The sequence below is a fragment of the Camarhynchus parvulus genome, chromosome 15, assembly GCF_901933205.1.
Source record: "Camarhynchus parvulus chromosome 15, STF_HiC, whole genome shotgun sequence".
In the NCBI taxonomy this organism is placed as follows: Eukaryota; Metazoa; Chordata; class Aves; order Passeriformes; family Thraupidae; genus Camarhynchus; species Camarhynchus parvulus.
The window spans coordinates 5,978,434-5,997,113 of NC_044585.1; positions in this window are offsets into that span (position 1 = coordinate 5,978,434).

The window sequence follows — 18,680 nt, forward strand, 5'->3', positions numbered from 1 at the left end:
TCTTGGCAATGAGTTCTCTAAGTTCTCTAAGAGCTGAAATGCTTTGTGCCTACACCAATGGGCTTAGTGTTTGTGCACCTGTGGAATACTGAATTGGCTGAGAAGGGGTAGAGCTGTGGGACTCATCTGATTCTGTGTGCCAGGTATTATCCCACCCAATGATTGTCTGTGCCTGGATGTTTCTGTCCCTGGCAAAGGTGATTTTCAGTCTTATTATGTTTGAGTGGGATCTCACTGGGCCTTTGGCTTTCTGTTCTGGATTTGAACCAAATTGGTTTGATGAGGCTGTGAAAAAACTGACTTTTAGTCCTTATTGCTTACTTCCTTATGTTCTGTTTTGAAAAATATTTGTGCCTTTTGTTCCTAAAGAACCAAGCTGCCACACACAAATATACCCATGAATGCCTTATTTAAAGACATGTTCAACAATATTCCTGTGAGCTGAGTTTTCTCCACTTCTGATTCTGACCAAAGTGTAAAAGTTGCTTAGCTTTAATATTTCACTTGAGTGTGTGTCACAATAGTTGGGGGGATTTTGTTTGTTTGGGATTTTTTCCCCCAATTTTTATCACTGTAAGTGGTGGTCTGAAGGAATCTCAAATAAGGCTATTTGAAGTACACCTTACTTTGGGAAGGTCTAATATAGCACATCAAGAACTATTGGTACCCCTAGCATGCTGAATTCTGGCTTCAAAAGTCATGTTAATGTAGGAAGTGCAAAACTTACAGCTGTGGAAAATGATAGCTTGTGCTCCTGTGCAAGTACTGAGATTTTAGAGTGTAATTCAGGTGTTTTTATTTACTTTGGCTGCTCATAATTCAACTTTTCAGTCCTGCCACCATGGGTGAGGATTAGAGACTTGGAGAATCTGTTTTTGTATTGCTGTATGGTGGTACTTGTTTTCCATATGATTTTCTGTCTGCCTAAAGCTGTTGGGGCTCTGAGGTAAAACATGAAATACTGAGAGATGTAGATATAAAAGTTGGGAATGCTGTTTTGTTTCTTTATTTTCCTTTATTTTAAAATGATACATTTTATACCTCCTGTCAAAATTCTCTGTATGCTTCAAGGTTAAATGAAACCTGTTTATTTTGTCTTCTGATGCTAGCAGAAAATAATTCTCTCAAATAAGAAAGAACAGGTGCTTTGCTGTTTTTTGCATTTTACTACAAGAACTCTCTTAAAAGGTGCAACAATGTTGCTTTGTACTCCCCCTTTAAGAAACCAGAAGGGCTTTTGGGGAAAGAATTAGAAGGATCTGTATTTATAATTGTTCTCAGCGGGAATAGTTGCTAGTCAGTCTTTGAAATCTGTCAAACAGTGCATTTACACATATGTATATATCTAGTTCAGTATGAAATGACAAAGAGTTCCTTAGATATGTTAATTTCTAGGCAAGTGTGTGCCTACAGATATTTTTACTCTATTTCTGGAAGCTCTTTAAAGCTCTGTACAACTGCTCTGCATATGAACACTTGCCACACACTTTGACTTTTTAGTAAGGCTGAATGAAACCTGGGTTTAGTTCTTCCAATGTGCTGGAAGGGATGTGTTGCTCATTGATTCTTCATTCTGAATGTTGAGGCTAAATATAAACCAGTGTTTGTATTTAAATGGTATAACCATAATTTAATTTATTGTGTTTAGGAATACTAATTGGGTATATCTGTTTTTATTAGGTTAAATTAGCATATCTTTTTAAAGAGGAAAAAAATACAGTCCAAACAAGCCTGTAACAATGACTCTTACTCAGCAGTATTTATAAGCCTGTTAGTTTTGCTGAATCTTCTCTGTCTTCTGCCTGCCTTCCCCAGCACTGAAGCAGTAGCTGACGCTGTAGATGCTCCATATTTCACACCTGGCCTAGGCAGAGGCTGAACTGTGGCAGTGTCTTCCTCCAGCAGCATCATCCTGCTGGTGCCTGACTCCCTGCTTGGCATCCTTGCTGCCTCTTTGCTAAATTCCCTGCATACAGCTGAGAGCCTGTCAGAGATTTGTGTATGTAGGGTGTCTGATGCTAATGCCCCTTTCCTAGTTTTGAGTTTGCATCTGTGACCTTTTGGTTTTGCAATTTTCTCTTTAAAAACATCTCCTGTAATCCAGCCCTGGGCCACCAATCAATTATCTTTGATAATTAATTACTTCATAACATGGCTGTTTCATCAGCTGCCTTTCAGGAACTCATGTTTGGGGTTACAAGACAGCAGTTGTGGTTGTGTCTTTTAGCTTTTTAAGGAAGCAAGAAAAGAAGTTAAATAGGAATATTTGAAGCTAAGGAAGTGTTTTCCTCTTCACTGTGCTTGGTTCTGTCCTGTGGGGTAGGAAGCACAGGGCATGGTTTTCTTCCTCAAGGAAGAATAAAACATTCAACCTGACCACCCTGGAGTTATGTAGGAAACACAAGGTAATTTGAACATTACCTTAGGGTTTATTATGCATGCAGATCATGAACAGTAATAAACTTTAAGCATTTTGAAAAACCTTGGGAAACTAAAGGAGTATTTCATACTTCTTCCTTTTCCTTCCAGGGATATTCTAAGCATCTTAGTGTTCCTGTGGTTATAAATTCTTTGGTAGGGTGTGTGGTATTTACACATAATAATTTCTTTTTATTTTCTGTGCAAAAGAGGGAAACCCAGCATTAGCTCCTTCTCATCTGTTCCCTGAATCAAACTTGCTGTAATTGCAGTAATGCGTGGAAATTGATTGAGACGTGGTCAGCCAATTCCTGGCAGGACAGGACTGGTTTATTTTGGGTTTGTATGAGCAAGGAGGGAATATAGTGAGCACCTTGAAAAGTAGAGTTCAGCAGCTGCACTGTTTGATACTTCTTTCTATTTAAATTGCATCAAATTGAACTGATTATAAAAGCCTTTTTACTATATTTGGTATTGTGCTAATTCTAAATTAGCATAAAGTTCACAGTGAAATCCTGTGATAGCTCTGAGACTGATTCAAGCTGCTGTTCTGTGAGGGATTCATCTGTCTCCTGTCCTTTGTGAAAATGGTGTCCTGCTTCATTAGGATAAGAAGTGTTAGAAGCTGTATGACATCTCAAGGGTCCCAGACCCTTATGAAACACATTACAAATTAATCAGAACGTGTACAAGATGTAAACCTGTGTAATTACTTCCTATGTGCTTTTTTTAAATTGTAAAAATAATGTGTGGATGCTGCCTTTGGCTGTGTGGAGGACTGTCAACCTTTGGCTTGATCCTCGTGGTGGTTATGTATTTATACACCTCGGATTCATTTTCTGAGTACTAATAATTAGCACAAGTGTGTATTGTACTGAAAATCGAAGTAGGTGGGGTGAATCTAAGTGCAATTCAAACCACAGCTGAACATGATACGCAGTAGGTGCCCGATGTTTCTATTTTTCTTCTGCTGATGCCCTCACAGCCCCATCTCTGCCTGTGCAGCCGCCACAGCCTGGGAGGCTCGGGCTGCCTGGCTTGGCCGGTGCCCGCAGACAGCCCCTACACGAGAGTTCTCTTCCGTGCGATTAAATGCTGGTGGCTCCTCTGTCCTGCCTAGGGAGCAGCCCTGTGGGTGAGCTGTATAAAAACTTGCGTGGGAGGGATGCGGGCAGGGCCGTTCAGGGGTGAGAGGGGCGGGCGCGTCTCGCTCTCTCGGAGCCGGAGCCGTGGCCGCTAGTCCGCGCTGCTCCCCCGCCTTCCGCTGCCTGCCTGCGAGCCGTGTGCCTCCGGCAGCCCGGCAGGGTTTCAGCAGCGCAGCTTTGATCGCCGCAGATTTATACTCTTCGGGGGGAAACAAATAACATCCGCTTCCCCCGCGTTACACTGCTAAGGCGATCAGCTGCTGCAAGACCGCCCGTGCGGCCGTGCCTCCTTAGGTGCGCTCTGCCAAGTCATGTTCTGCTCGGTTATTAGAAAGGAAGTTTAAAACATTAGCATAAGCTCAGAAGCGGTGCTTCAAGCGTTTCTGTTTACTATTTTTCTTTAGGATCGTTGAAGTGCGGCCAAAGATGAGGTCTGTTTGCTTACAGTGTACATTTAAGGCAATTATCTGTATTGTAAAATGAAATACCGGTTTGTGCTCGGTGGGGGAAGAAAATGCACAAAAGGGTCGTTAAAAAGGGAGCTCTCCTTGTCCTGTCATGTACAAAAAAACGCATTGCATTTTGCAAGATCTCGACACTGAAAGCTAAAACGAAACGATCTGTTCCTAACTAGGATAGGCTGCACGTCAGTGGTAGTTACAGGAACATCTCTTATCCCTAACGTAGCTCACCTGGCTCTCCTTGGCTCTTGCTGGACCGTTTCCCTTGGAGTAGATCCTGTGCCATCCGCCGAGGATTCCCCTTTGGCATGAGGATGAAAGCCGAGCTGCCATCTCTTACCGACACGGTATCGGTTTGCGAGCCGCTGCGAGACTGCTCCCAGCCATCCTGCGGGGATGCAGCTCCCGCTGGCTTCGTGGGTCACCCACATCCCGCCCCACCAGCCGTCCTCAGTGGCGACGGCAAGCGGCCGGTCCAGCTCCCCTTCCAATAACCAGCGCAGTTATTGCCGAGGGCTTTGTTCACGTGCCAAAAGAACGTAATTTTTTTTCCCCTGCATGTCTGCCTGGCGGTGCAATTTATGTTTCTCAGCATCCGCCGCCTGCCGATATTCTTTCATTTATTTCATGTCTAGCGGAAAGATGCTCTCGCACAGGAGCCTTCAGGGATTCCGGGTACCAGTATTTGCGTGCCAGCCGCTGCTAACGGCGATCCTTGGGTGCTGGCAATTTCTCGGAGCGAAATTGTTCTCACGGCTCACTCTGCCCCTATCCCTCTGCTCTCCGCCGGGCACGATCGGCGTCTCTTTATGCAGCCTCGCCCGCCGCAGCGGGGCGGGGAGGCAGCGGGGAGGTCCCACGGTGTGCGCCGGCCCCAGCGGAGCCCCCGGCTGCGGGCAGCGCCCGGGCCCCGGCAGAGCCTGAGCGGGCGCGGCTCCCATGGAAGGAAGAGCTCCTCGCCGCTGGGCGCGGCACTGCTCGGCCGCAGGGCCGAGCCCACGGACGGGGCTGCGTTGGGCAGTGCCCGTGTCCGATGGGTCAGCAGAGAGAGCGATTCCTCCGCTGCCTTCACCCGACTTCCTCTGGCCAGGCGGCAAGTTTAAAGCCCAGTAGCTCGAGAGCCCAAAAGGCTGCAAAACCGAATCGTTGTGCCTTCTTGTGCCAAGAAAACACAGCGGCGACTCAGTCAGTACCTGCCCGGGAGAGGGAGCTGACAGGCTCACGGGGGCCCTGAGTGCTTATCCCGCATCAAGGACGCCCGGAGGCCTTCGTGCTTAGGGGCGTTCTAATCGTGGTTTTATACGACTTGTGAGAGGGCTTCCGGCCCTGTCCGGCTGCTGACACTGAGAGAAACACGCCGTAATGCATTCTCAGCAGTTCCTATCCTAGTACAAACCCATCTAGCTCGGTAACTGGCTTCGGCGGGCACACGGGAGGTGATGTGGGAAAATAATCGCCCGGGCACTTGTTTAATCACCTGTCTACTCCACTTGTATCCTCCCTACTTGTTCAAAACGGGAAGGGTCGTGACGCGTGCCAGCAATATCTTACACTGGGCTAGTGCTGAGTGTGCTTGTGACTCCATTGCCGAAGGAAAAAAATATAGAGCTCTTATAGCATTAAACCTGTGCGGGTAAAACAGACCTCAAGAAGTGCAGAATGCAAGGCTTCTCCTGAAATTGCACCCAAGGGAGCACCATCTGCTCTCTCTTGCAAATATTATACTTTTGAACACATTACCTCTGCCTTTGCTGGGTGAGGATGTGCAGATGATTATAGTCGAGCTGCAGGCAATTTTCTATAAAGCTGCACAGAAAAACACGTTTATGTTGTGCTGCGTTTCCTCAGCAATACAAACCCACGGTGAAATTGGGTCTCAGTCGAGATTAGAGACTTCAGTCTCAAGGGCAAAATAGTTTAAAATGTTAAAATATTTCTCTCTCTCTCTATGTGAGCAATTAACTGAAATCTTGCTTAAGAAATCCCAGCAGCCTCGGAGCCCCTCGGTCTCGGCTCTGGGGGAAATAGTGCTTCGTGACGCCCCTTAGGAAAACTGCCATTCCCAGGGGTAAAGCCGGGCGCCGGAGGACAGGAGGGATGCTGCTCGGCAAAGGGCGGGGAGGGGCGATCCGACCGGCGGGAACACATTCGGTCTTTTAGGGGTCAATTCGCAGTTGGGAGGGCACAACTTCCCTCCTCCCCACTCAAAAAGGTAGGGGTACTTGTGATTTTTTTGGAAGCGGCAGCTGGAGTTGGAGGGACACCGCCCTCCGGGAGAGCAGGAGTGGGTCGCAGAGAAAAGCCTGAGAACCCTCCCTAAGACTGGAAATTTGACATAGCAGCTTTTTTCGGCTCCCTCCCCAGCGACACCCGAAAGCCGAGCCGGGGAGCGAGTGAACCTCGCAACTCTTGTTCTGCTGGGACGGGGAGATGGGGTCCCGAATGTGGGGAACATCAGAACAAAGTGAATGTGCGTGTCAGTGACGGAGAACGAGGCTTTCCGAGCCCGGCGGTGCCCAGCAGGGCAGGGGCGGGGGCTGCGAGGGGCAGGGCGCAGGCGTGGAGCGGACGTACAATGGGAGCTGGCCAGGGGAGGGTGGTTCAGCGTCCTCAGCACGAACCTGCTGCCGGGGCGGCTCCTGCTCTGCCCACAGCACGCTCCTGGTTGGGACCCCCCGGCGGAGCTCCGGCAGCGGAGCTTGTGCCGGCTGCGTTCCGGGGCACCGACCCCACCGGGGAGGAGATGCTGCGCGGGGCGGCGCTGGGAAGGCTGGTGCTGAGTGGGATGCTACATTAAAAGATGCTTTGAAGGGAAGATAACAATAAATGCCGAATGTCGTTTTTCTTTCCAACCTGCTTTCTGCTCTCTTCTGCATAGGAAAGTTGCCCGGTCTAGATTGTTCTTGTCAGAAAACCACCTTAACACTAGATCATATTTTCTTCTATCTGGTGCCTTAATAAACCGAAGGAAAAGTGGTTGTTGTTCAGTCTGAGACACTATGATTTATACTGAAAGAATTCCTTAGTACTTAACCTAAAATAAAATTCCATCCTCATACAGTGTTAGCTAAAGTCCAGGGATCTTTTGGAATGAATAGGTAGACTATGCTTAAGGTACTGAACTGGAACTGATGAGCAGTATTCAGTTTGTAGCTCCAGAGCTGAGTGATCCCAAAAACGTGTCGGTGCTTCTTCGTCCCATCTGGAAGAGAAAATTACAGGTTTTCTTTGCCTTGTCTGTGAGCAGTGCTTGGGTTTCGGGGCGGGTGTCCAAGAAGCCAGCAGGGAGACTGGGTGACGTGCCCAGGGCTGCCCAGGTGAATCCCTGCCCTCCCCAGTATCCTTCTCCTGCAGCCGCGCAGAGCGAGGGGAGATCACTCTCTGCTTGTGTGCTGTGGGCCGCTCGGAGCAGGTTAAAATGGCGACGGCCACCCTGTCCCTCGAAGGCAGGGACTTCTGTCTGTCCCTGTCCGGCCGTCCAGGGGCTGTGGGTGTGGGGGTGCCTGGGCACGGCCGCTACCGCCCGGCTGAGGGAGGTTGGGTGTTCTGCCGGGAGCCAGCCCCTCTCTGGCCCGGGGTGCTGTGGCCCCTGCCCCTGCTCCGCCCGGTGCTTTCTCCGCCGGGACTGACCGGCTGCAAGTGGGAGACTCTCACTCACCTCTTTGAGGGAAATGCGGTGAAACAGTGCGGGGGCTCACCCCCAAGCCCCCCCGAGGGCCCGGGAGGTTCTTTCCCGATGGCACGGTCGGAGCAGCAGCAGACTCCCTCCAGGCTGGTCTCCGGGGCATTTATGTGCATCAGTGGATTTAAATTGAGTAGAGAAGAGCCAGGGAAGGATGTTCTTGAATGTCGGGCAGAGGTATTTTGGGCAGAGATAATCGGAAATGTGTGACTGAATAGCCTAAGCAATACTTACTCCTGCTGTGTCGTCCCCCCTCCCCCTCCAAATTTGTATTTATTGTGTGCCCCCAAGTTAATAAAAAAAATTCAAGACGTCCATGCCGAGAAGTGGTTGTAGGCAGTGTCCCCTTTGCCCCCGCTCTAAGCCTGTCCTCCCCGTCTCTGCTAGCACTGGCGGACGTGACTTTTCGCGTCAGCTTTTCACGGAGGGGAAGAGAGTGGCTTCAAGCACACCTTCCCCGACGGAAGGGGGGCCGCCCTCTGCCTCCCTCTGTCACGGGGTGGAAGGGAAGATCCTCGGGCTTGACCCCTTCCTTTTGGTCAGAACCTGCGAACAAAGCGGCGGCGCCGACTGTCCGCGGGGTCCTCTCATGAGCCGGGAGCCCTCGGACCCCCCAAACCATCGCTTTGCGGGGGCCGGTTCACCCGGCAGCAGCTGTCGGGCTCAGCCGGCTGCGGTGCACTGGCCTTTACCGAGCACCGAAAATGAGCCCCCGGCACCGAAATCCTTTCTTCCTGCCGGCGGCAGCGTGTCCGGGGCTGCCCGTGCCGCTCGCCGGCCGCACGGGTGGGCGCTCGCCGCGCCGTCGGGGCAGCGGAGCGGAGCTCGGGGAGCCGCTCCGCCCCCGGAGGGGGAAGGCAGCCTGGGGCTTTACCCCACCCACTGTAGTGCAGAGACCCGTTCATTCAGGTAGTCCAGGCTTTAAAGGAGACCCCTTGCCCCACTGTCTTCCATAATACAGGGTGCAAGTGGAAAACAGATTCTCCTGCCCCTAATTAAAAATTATCTCCTGCTTTTTTTCTTTTTTCTTTTTTCTTTTTTTTTTTAATGTGTGTGAGGTTTTGAGGGATGGGGAGGAGACTGGTCGTTGTTTAAGTTTTCTTCCTGTAGCTTCCTGTAAAAATTTATGTTTCAGTAAGTTGTCTATGCGTGAACAGGGAAATGAGGGGGAGAAGGGATCTGATCAGAGAATGCAGACAGACATTCAACCAAAACTACTCTTTTACTTGCTCCAAACACTGCTATAAATGTCCTAAGTTAATCACTTGGTGTTTGGGGATAGGCAGCAAGAAATCCTTAGCTTTGCTTCTTCTTGGTGTCTGCAACAGCTTGCACATGAAGGTGACCTCCATACTTCTTCTCTAGGGTTGGTGAGAGACCCTCTTTTCCTTCAGAATGGGAAGTTTTTTATTTTCTCCTTCTCTCAGAGCACAGCCTCCCTTTTGTTTGAATTTTTCAAAGTAATTTAGAGATGTGTAAAAGGTGTATCCACTGTGAAAAGAAAACCAAGTAACAGAATCTTGTGCTGGAGAGCTGTGTAAACTCAGATGGCCATCACCCCAACCTTGTTCTGAAATACGACAAGAATTCACAGTGGTGGAACAAACCAGTTTGTTTCTAGCACCGTGTGATGGTGGCTTTTGTTGTCAGTGTAACTCCCCTTAGATTTTAATTGGCCAAACTGCTCACAAAGACATAGTGGCTCCTGACAAAGGTGTTACTTGTTAGTATATCAGTGTTTGAGGAAGGCAGGGCTCTGATACTTGTTGCAGTAGTAGCAGGGTGACTCTATAAAATATTTGACTTATTACATTCATGAAAAATGATACATTAGAGTTTGCACCATAACAGCAGCTTGTCCCTGTCATCTGGTTACTCTATGTCTCAAGATATTTAAAAGGCTCAACTATGTCCCAGGTGAGTGAGTAAGCAGGAATTTTACAGAGTCAGTGTCTGATGCTGAGCCCAGGAACTGTACCTAGTTTCATGCAGTGCCACAAGGACTATTTTGGTTTGCCCCAAGGAACTTCCATTCTCAATTAGCCACCCACCCGCTGTTCTGCTAGTTCCTTATGGCAGAGATCCCTGCCCATGGAGCTTCTGGTGACAATACACTGAAGAGAAGAGCACTGTTTTAAAGCTCTGATGCTTTGAGACTTTACTCCCCATCTGTTCACTTCTGAGCAGAGGGATGCATCCTTTGCAAGAATGCAGGGCTGCTAGATCCAAACTTTGCCTGGGGAAGCTTTCCATTCCCAGGAAGGGTTTAGCTGGCGTCTCAGAAGTTGTGTACAGATTTAGCCAGGCTTCAGCTGAAAAGCTGGATAGATAATGCCATTGTCAAACCTCTAGTGGAGCAGTTTGGCCACCTGCTACTCCCTTTGGATGGAAACAGGATGTTTACTGGAGGGCTTTTCAGGAAGGGAATGTACTTTCAGGTACCCCATCTGAACAGGTTTCTCTGGAGGACTTCACAGTGTATACCTTTTTTCCTGATCAATTACAGCTGGGATTTAGATTTTTTTTTAATTGTGCTTTGTCCTCTTTCTTAGCACTTAGTTTGTTGTAATTGCTGGAACATGTCCTGCTCAGTCTGTGCTGAAATGAATTCTGAGGACTGGATGTGGAGCAGTGGCAGGATATGGCCCTAAAGCCCAGCTGTTTGTGCTTCCTGCAGGGAAGTGGCTGTCTATGGCAGCCCATCTAGAGGCAATGTACACCCTCTGCTGCAGTGCAGACCAGCAGATCTAGGGAAAAAAAATTCTATTGTGCCTTGGTTTTCAGCAAATATGCTATGAGTTACCTAGTGGTATTAGGTCTAATCATAGGCCTCAAAGCTGTGGTGGATTTATGTTGATCACTTTAAAACAAATCTCACAGATATATTTAGTAGAAGAATGTGTAAAACCTCAACCCCCAAATGGTATTATGTAACCAATACAGTATTTAAGTGCCCCCTGTGTAAACTAAGTGAAAAGCCTGCTGTTTGCTTTCTTTGCCTCTGTTGTGTATTGGTCAAGCGAAGCCGGGTGCTCTGTTTGCTGTTCTGATTACTATTTTAAAAGGAAAGATCCATAGGATCATGTTATCCAGAAATTGAAAAAGAGTTAAACCCCTCTCACTGGGCTTAAGAGAGGGGTCTAGGGCTGAGTGAGAGCCCTCTCGTGGGCTACCCAGGGGTGTCTATTGCCAGGGGAGCTTGTGCCATTTGAAAGCACACATCAAGGATACAGCCCTGCACAATGTACTTTGTCTCTTTATTTTGGCATGTGTGGTGCAGCCGTTGTCAGTGGCCTCTGCAATCTCAGCCACAGGGCTCAGCTGAGCTCAGCAAAGATGAAGATGTGTTAGTGTAGGGTCAAGGAGATGGTGGGAGCTAGTGGGACAACTGGGAATGTTACTGCTGCTACATCTAGAGCTGATATCTGGTGGAAACAAGAGGTGGATTTCCTCTTGCTTTGAACCAAGAGGACTTTGTAGGCTTTCCCCCTAATTTACTGTTATTGATCTGCCATCAGCTCCTTGCCCAGTTAAATCCTTTATTCAAGGTGCTGGATCTTAGGAGCACAGTGGTTTCCCATTATTGTTATAATCTTTTGCCAAAGAGAGATTCCCCCTTCTCAGTAATGCACCAAAGTGGAAGTAATCGCTCTTTTTTCTTCTTGCATTTGTCCTTTCCTGTTTCATTCACCGATTGAAAAATGGCTAAAGAGCAGCCCCCATTTCACCTCCCCTTTTCCCTGATTGACTCAGCAGCTCCTGGGACAGAGAGAGGAAAGGGGCCTCGAGGTCACAACCTTCACAATCTTCAAAGCCCCTGCCGCTTCCAGCAGCTGTCACAGCTCTCACTGACCATATCCCCAGAAGGTCAGCAAAAAAATAAACACTGGGGCCCGACAGGTCCCCTTCTCATGCAAACTGGCCATTTCCCTCCCCAGCTCCCATTCCATGCATAGATTACACATTGGAGACCCCCTTGGATTTGCACAGAGCTATGCAAGAGCAAAATGCCACCGAAAATAAAAGCAGAAGGGCTTCCTGGGCAGGCAGGGTGGGAAAAAGAAAAGCAGCTTCCTGAGCTCTCCATGCCCACCCACAGGCTGCTGCAGCCATTTTGTGTGCGCAAAGCCTGAAGGTGAAGCTGGGGAGGGGGCTGACTTTTCCCTGGGAGAAAGACTGCAGGGAAGGATTCAGCTTTTGTATCTGCTTGTGCATGTGAGGGATGGAAGATAGAGAACCCAAAAGAAATAGGAAATTAAGCATAGACTGTAAAAGCCTTTTCATCAGGATTAGATTGCATCCCTCTCCGACAGCCAGCCTGCTTTCTGCACTCACCTTCCTCTGCAAAAAGTCATGATGAAGCAGAAATAGTGCCAGGGAGAAGCACAGGTTCAAAAGGCCAGAGCAGGAAGGTCCTTTGCTAAGGAAATACCCCTCCCCAGCCCTCTTTTATAGAAGTATCCATTTCACCATGACCACTAATAATCAAAGGGCTATTTCCTGGCCTTCCCAGATGCAAAGCACTGTTCTCATCTCCATTATTGCAAACCCTTCCCTACCCGCCCCACACTCACTTCCCTACCCGTGCTCTCCCATGGCTGAACCCAGGACTAGGGCACGACTGGAGTTTTTCAGGCTCCACAGTGAAGGAAGACGCTCGTTTCCTATTCGCATTTTCGGCCTCTCCCCACAAGACCAAACGGGTGAGCAGCACATAGGATCGCAGGGCAAAAACTCGTCGAGGGGATTTTTATCTGCCAGTGAGGCAGGAGGGGCTGCTGACCTGGAAGAAATCCCCCAGGAAGAAAAGGCAGGGACAGGGGACTCGGGGGTCACTTTTATTTATTTGGTGTTGGCCGGGTACAGCGGAGGGGCTGCCCCGGGCCCCGCGGAGCGCGGCCGGGGCCGGCGGGGCGGGGAGCGGCGGCGGGCCCGGGGCAAGCGGTGTGCGGAGCCGCTCACCTTGTCCTGCCCCTGCGCGCACGCTCTTCGCCGCTGCGTGTTTAAACAAAGAAAGTTGCACAACCAAAGTCCGTCCGTCAGTGTCGTGTGTATCCCCTCCGCCCCGTTAAGGCGGCTCTCGGGTGCGGCGGGACGTCCCCGTCCCCGCGCGCTGTCACCGGCTCGTCCCCGGCTCTCGGCGCTCCCCGGCGCACTGACGCCCTTTCATTATTGCACTGCTCGCTGCGACCGTGACAGTAGTGCAACAGGGAAAGAGGGGCAGCCCGGCCGGTGGTCCCAGCTCTGGCACAGCAGCTGCGGCGGCTGCCGGGCTGGGGGCACAGGGGGAGAGCCCGAGTGGGGTGGGAAGATCCTGGCTTTGTCCCCGAGCTGGCCGCCTCCCATTGGAATGATGCTAGGGGCAGCTCGGGGCGGGGTGGGGGGAGTAAAAGCGAGGGTAGCGGCAGCCGTACAAGGGGGAGGCAGCGGGCACGGCCCCGTAGGATGGCTCCGGACCCTGCCCCGAGCCCCGCCGCCCCGGGGAGACGCGCGGCAGCGGCCCCGCGGCAGCTCCGCCGCGCCCTGATCCGGCCCTCAGTCCCCTCCCACCACCCCTTTCCCTGGGCCCCTGAGGTCCCGAAAGGGACCGCGGGGACCACCTGAAATGGAAGGCAGGGCCACCCACTCGGCCATCCCGGCTGCTGTCAGCCCCCAGCTGATCCTCACAAAGCGGAGAGGAGATTTAACACCCCCATCCCTGCTTCGTTCCCACGTACCTCAGAGAGCAGCTCTCGGGAAGGGCCGGAGGCAGTGCCCGGCCCCGCTGCGCCGCCCGACCCTGGAACAGCCCCGGGGATTCGGGGCACGGTCGCGGAGCCCGGCGGGCCGCACTCGCCGGGCAGAGCCATGAGCTTTGTTTCGCCGAGGTTATTGGGATTAGAGCCTCGGCCTCTTTGTGCTGTGCTTTGCACCACACTGGTTTTCGGGCTGGGATCAGGCACAGAAACAGCAAGTATGGCTATGTATCTCCTCCCATCCTTTGGTGGGTGTTTACATCAGTATGTAATATAGACACCCTTCAAACGTCTCAGAACTCATACTATTTTAGAAAGGAACCATGATGGGTTTCTCTGGTTTCAATCACTGCTTGTGTTTTAAACACGAAGCCGTTTTGAATCCTGTGTGATAGCATCAAAAATATGCCCATTACTCACAACCTGAGTCACCAGAATAGCACGATTATTTGTCACAAATACCATCTCTGTACAATTACTCGCCTATCTAACAACACTCAGCGTTTCACAACTTTTCCCTTAACTCGGTGGGCATATGGGATTATTTTTCCTGCTGTAGCTTTCTTCTCTCCATGAAGAATAACCCTCAAAAGAAAAGACCCTATAAGCAATATTGCACTACTACCCTGATCACAAAAGCAGAGGCAATATTGATAGGGTCTCATCCTTAAGGTTAGGAAGCTGGATAATGTGTCTTGCAGCAGGTGACTGGAGGGAGCTTCATTCCATGCCTGCAAATGGGGAAGGGGTAAAAAGTTAGAAAGCAGTGCACTGCCCTGTGGATTACAGCACCACGTGCTCCTGGGAGAGTGGGGATGCAGGAATGGGGTAAATCTCTGACCCACAGAATCTGTGCATGGGCACTACCCCTTTCTCCCAGGACACATTTAATTCCAGTATGGATTTTATCCAGGTTTCTGTACCTCCATCCCCAGTTCTCACTTTCTTCTGTGTAAATTTCTCTCCTTTATTAATAGCCTCAGTCAATTAGCTGCCTAGCTGTCAGAGGCTGGGAAGTGCTATTTATTTGATTAACTGATAGTTGTATTTTGAGCCTCTTAGTAACAGGCATCAAGCCCTGAGAGAACTTCCTTTCTAGGGCTGTCCTACTTGGAGAGCCCAGTGTTTTAAATATCCCTCCCTTCATTGGAAATCACGGGATTAAGTACACACCAAAAATTAGAAAGCAAAACAGGATCTCCAGGGCTGGCTCTCCAGCACTGACTTCACATTTATGCACACAGGTTAAACAGTGTTTGGAGACGCACGCGTGTTTTGCCCTAGCTTGTTTTGTTTGGCTTTTTCTTCTCTTCCCCCTCCCCAGCACCTTTTCTGTCCAAGGCTGGAAGGCACAATCTTCAGCTGGGGCTGGCTTAGTGCTGAACATGCTTACAGCCACAGAAATTATTCCCAGGGAAGGGCTGAGACACCTCCAGCTTTAGGGGTGCTTTGCCAACTCGACTCTTCCTCTGCACTCACTCCCAATTAACCTGCCCCAGCGCATTTGTCACGTAGGAACACTTGAGAGCCCAGAGGAAGGGGAAGGAAATTTCATTCCCAGGCCATCCCAAACCAGGTCAGATTTTGACACATTAAGCTTCTCTTTCCTCAGTCTGCTTTCCAGTGGATTAAATCGGAGTGTAATGAAGGGACAATCCCCTAATTCATGGATTCCTGGCTAATTTATCCATGCCACATTGATCTGGTCTTTGCCATTGGAGGTCCCTGGCTTTTGGCATGCTGGTGTAATGCAGCCCTGCATCCTCTTTGATGCTGCCTCACTTGCCAAAGAAAAAGGATCTAGGCAAGCTCCATTCAGCGTTTGGTTTTTTCTAATGCCCAATAATCAAAATCTCCAGTCTGTCCCAATCCCACCTTTTCCCCATCCTTTGTGATGCTTGTGGAAGAAAACAGGGATCTTTTTTCCACATTATTTATTTATACTAAATCTTTGCTCACACTAATTAAAAGGCCACATTCACAGAGATTGCTGAAAGCAGCTCAGAAGTGAGCTTTATCAAACTTCTGTATTCTTGTTACCTTGGCAAAACCTCAGGTTTAATCCTGCCATTGCTTCTCAACAATCCCTGCAACCTAGACATCCAGTTGGACTGAGAACATAAAAAAAGATGCAACTAGGCTCAGCCTTACCTTTCCATCTATTCCCGTCCAGTCTATTTTGTTTATTGTTTACCATGTCTTTTCCACTCTTCAGCCTCGATGTTATCTCAAACAAGACTTAGGACATAATACACACAATTTAACTTCTCCAGTGGCCCAAGAGACAAACCTACTGGCAAGTTTACAGTGGAAACACACAATCTGCACATGAAGTGATGTTACTGATGCACGGACAGCGTGGGGGAAAGCACGATTTGACAACTTCCTCACAACTTAAATACTTCAGTAGTTGCAGAAGCTACAACTGGCAGGGGAGGGTAAGGAATGTAATTAGAAATGTCAGCCACAAGTCCCAAGCAAGGCAATTAAGTTACTTTATGTTACTGGATCTGTGCTGAGAGCCTAGATGTGTCTCAAAAATGTCCTTATCTCTAAGTGGTGTATTGGCACAGACCTCCCCACACATTGCCTTTTTTTTTTAACAAAATAGGAAAAATAAAGAGTGAACCAGCCTTCAGTAGTATTCCAATAGTATTCCACCTAGTTTGCAAACGATATGCAAAGCCTGGGTTGCACTATGTCCTATAGCAGGGAGACTCTCTGGAATGTATATGGGGGTTATTTTAAAATAAACGTTTAAACACGAGATTATGAAATGCATGCTATTTATACACTGTGAGGCTCAGCATCTCTAGATATGTTTAGAAACCTCTCTTGCCTTTAATCACAGTTATAGAAACTAAATGGAAATGTCACCCAGACTAGTATAGAAATAACACTTTATATGTTGCTCAATAATGGAAGCTCTTTTTTTGGCAGTGCGTGTGGGGGAATCTTACTGTAGTGGAGCCTTTGCTATGTGTTTAAGTCCCCTTTTTCTGATGTTAGGAGACAAATAGACTGAAGTGTCCTTACGATGAAGCGTTGGGATAAATAAAGTAGTGAGCTGAGTCTCTGGAGCTGAGAGGCCTCTGCTCCTTGTGAGATCAGAGCTTGCCTTCCCTGGTTTAGCTTAGGGAGCCATTTCTCCTTCCCTTTGTTGCTGTTTTGTTTGTTTATCTTTCTTGTGGTTAAAGATGCCACTGGGGCAAGCGGTTTTTTTAAATTTTCATCTCAGTTACAATCTCACAAAACATAGAAGGGCACAGTCCAGCCTTGTTTCCCTGGTCACAGCCAGTTCTCTAGCCGGAGGAAAGGAGACCATTTAAAATACATCTTGCAATTAAAGACATTATATAGTTTACAATATATTTTCTGCAGTGGAATTGACACTATCACCAAAGGTCAAAGCAAACACTTTAAACAGCTGTAGGCTGAGAGTTGATTTAGAGTTTTCCATCCTATTTAATAATTTTATCATTGTTTTAAAACTGGGAAGTGTTGCCTTTTTAATTCTTTTTTTTTTCTTTTTTTAAGAGAGAGAAAATTCTTAGCATTCCAGTCCTGGCTCCTTAAGTCTATCTAGCAAGTTTGTACAAATCTGTCCAGAAAAAAAGGGGATTCTTGCTTCCATGCAAGAGTCAACTTGTCCAGGTGTGAGACTCCAGAGAGTAAGGGTTGATAATCCTCTCTGAAAACATCACCTTCCCAAGTGTGTTTCACCCACCGAGCTTAGGGATTCTGTCACCCACAGCCACTTACCAATACGTTCCCCTTCTCCTGAAGTCAGGAGGGATTACACTCCAGAATGTCCTGCCATTTGATTCTTGTTCATAATATTTAGTTTGTGGGTTTCAATAACCCTTTTCTCAGCAGCAATATTTCCTCGGCTGGCAGAACCCAGATCTGCGTCAGTGAGCTCCATTAAAAGGAATGACAGAGCTCCTTAAACAGCCCAGACTTTGTAACCCCACAATACAGCTTTTCTGCATGGTGTTTACCAGCGCTCTGCTGTCTGACGGGAAAAAAAAAATTAAAAAAGACGACTTATGGTACTAAATGCAGGAGGAAAATAGGGCTAAATACTATCACCCTGGAAGTGCCGATCCCACTGTTGGCCCTGCCTGTACAGGGCAAGTGAGAGGCCTTGTAGTTGCCTTGGCTGGGGAAGAGAACATGCAGGGCTGATCCTGAGCTCCCCCAGAGAACTCTTTCCCCCTCGGCAAGGGCCAGACTCCCCCCACCGCACACCCAGCTGCCCCCAGGCTGCCCGGGGCCCAGGGCCGGGTGGGGTCTCCGCAGGGCCCCAGCCCGAGCCTGCCCAGCCGGGGCCGGGGGCACGGCACGAGGGGAAGCGGCACCTCCTGCCCCCGCCCGGCCGCCTCCCTTCCCCAAACCACCCAGGAGCGGCCAGAGCAGGAGCGACCTTAACACAGATCTAGCACTCAATGCAATGACTCAAAAAGTCCCCCTGAAAAAAAAAAATCCCTCTGAAAACTTAAACCATCTGATTTCACTTTCCGCTCCAATTGGTTGTGTAGCCAGGGCGCAGGTCTGGCCTCCTCCACCACACTAATACCCTATGTGTGCTGCCTCCACAGAGGAGGGGTTCTTTTAACAAGTTTATGCAACAACAGGATGGAGGCTCTGCCGGAGCCCTTCCCCCCGCAGCCCGACCTGATTCCCCGCATTCCTCCCGCGCCCTCCCCCTCCGACCCAACTGGAGACAAACTCTGGCATCTCCACACACATGCAAATGGTTTCCCTTGCACAAATACAGACTCCTGAAGGGGCCTTTGCTTCCGAATCCCCCCTTTTTTTTTTTTTTTTTCCTCCAGTGCCTTTTTTTTTTTTTTTTTTTTTTCTGTTACATTCCTCAGCCAGGCAGGGTTAAAAAAAAAAAAAAAAAAAAGTGGGGAAGGGAGGGTTTGGAATGTGTAACCTCCATCCCAGGCCCAAATCTGCAGGGAACCCCGTCCTCTCCCCTCACACCCCTGGGGCCTGCCTTCCACAGAGATGGCGCTCAGCAAAGGGCGGTCGTGGGCTCCATTGCCCTAGCCAGAGCCAGGAGCCCTCAGGTTGTCCCTCTCCCTTTCCAAACGGGATATGGTCCTGGTCATCACACAGGCCTTTCCCTGTAGCACACGCCTCAAATTCCCCCCACACCCAGGGGAGGTTTTGAAGCGTAGTGACCATATTATTTTTAAAGACATAACTTCATGCAGGAAAATAACTATGC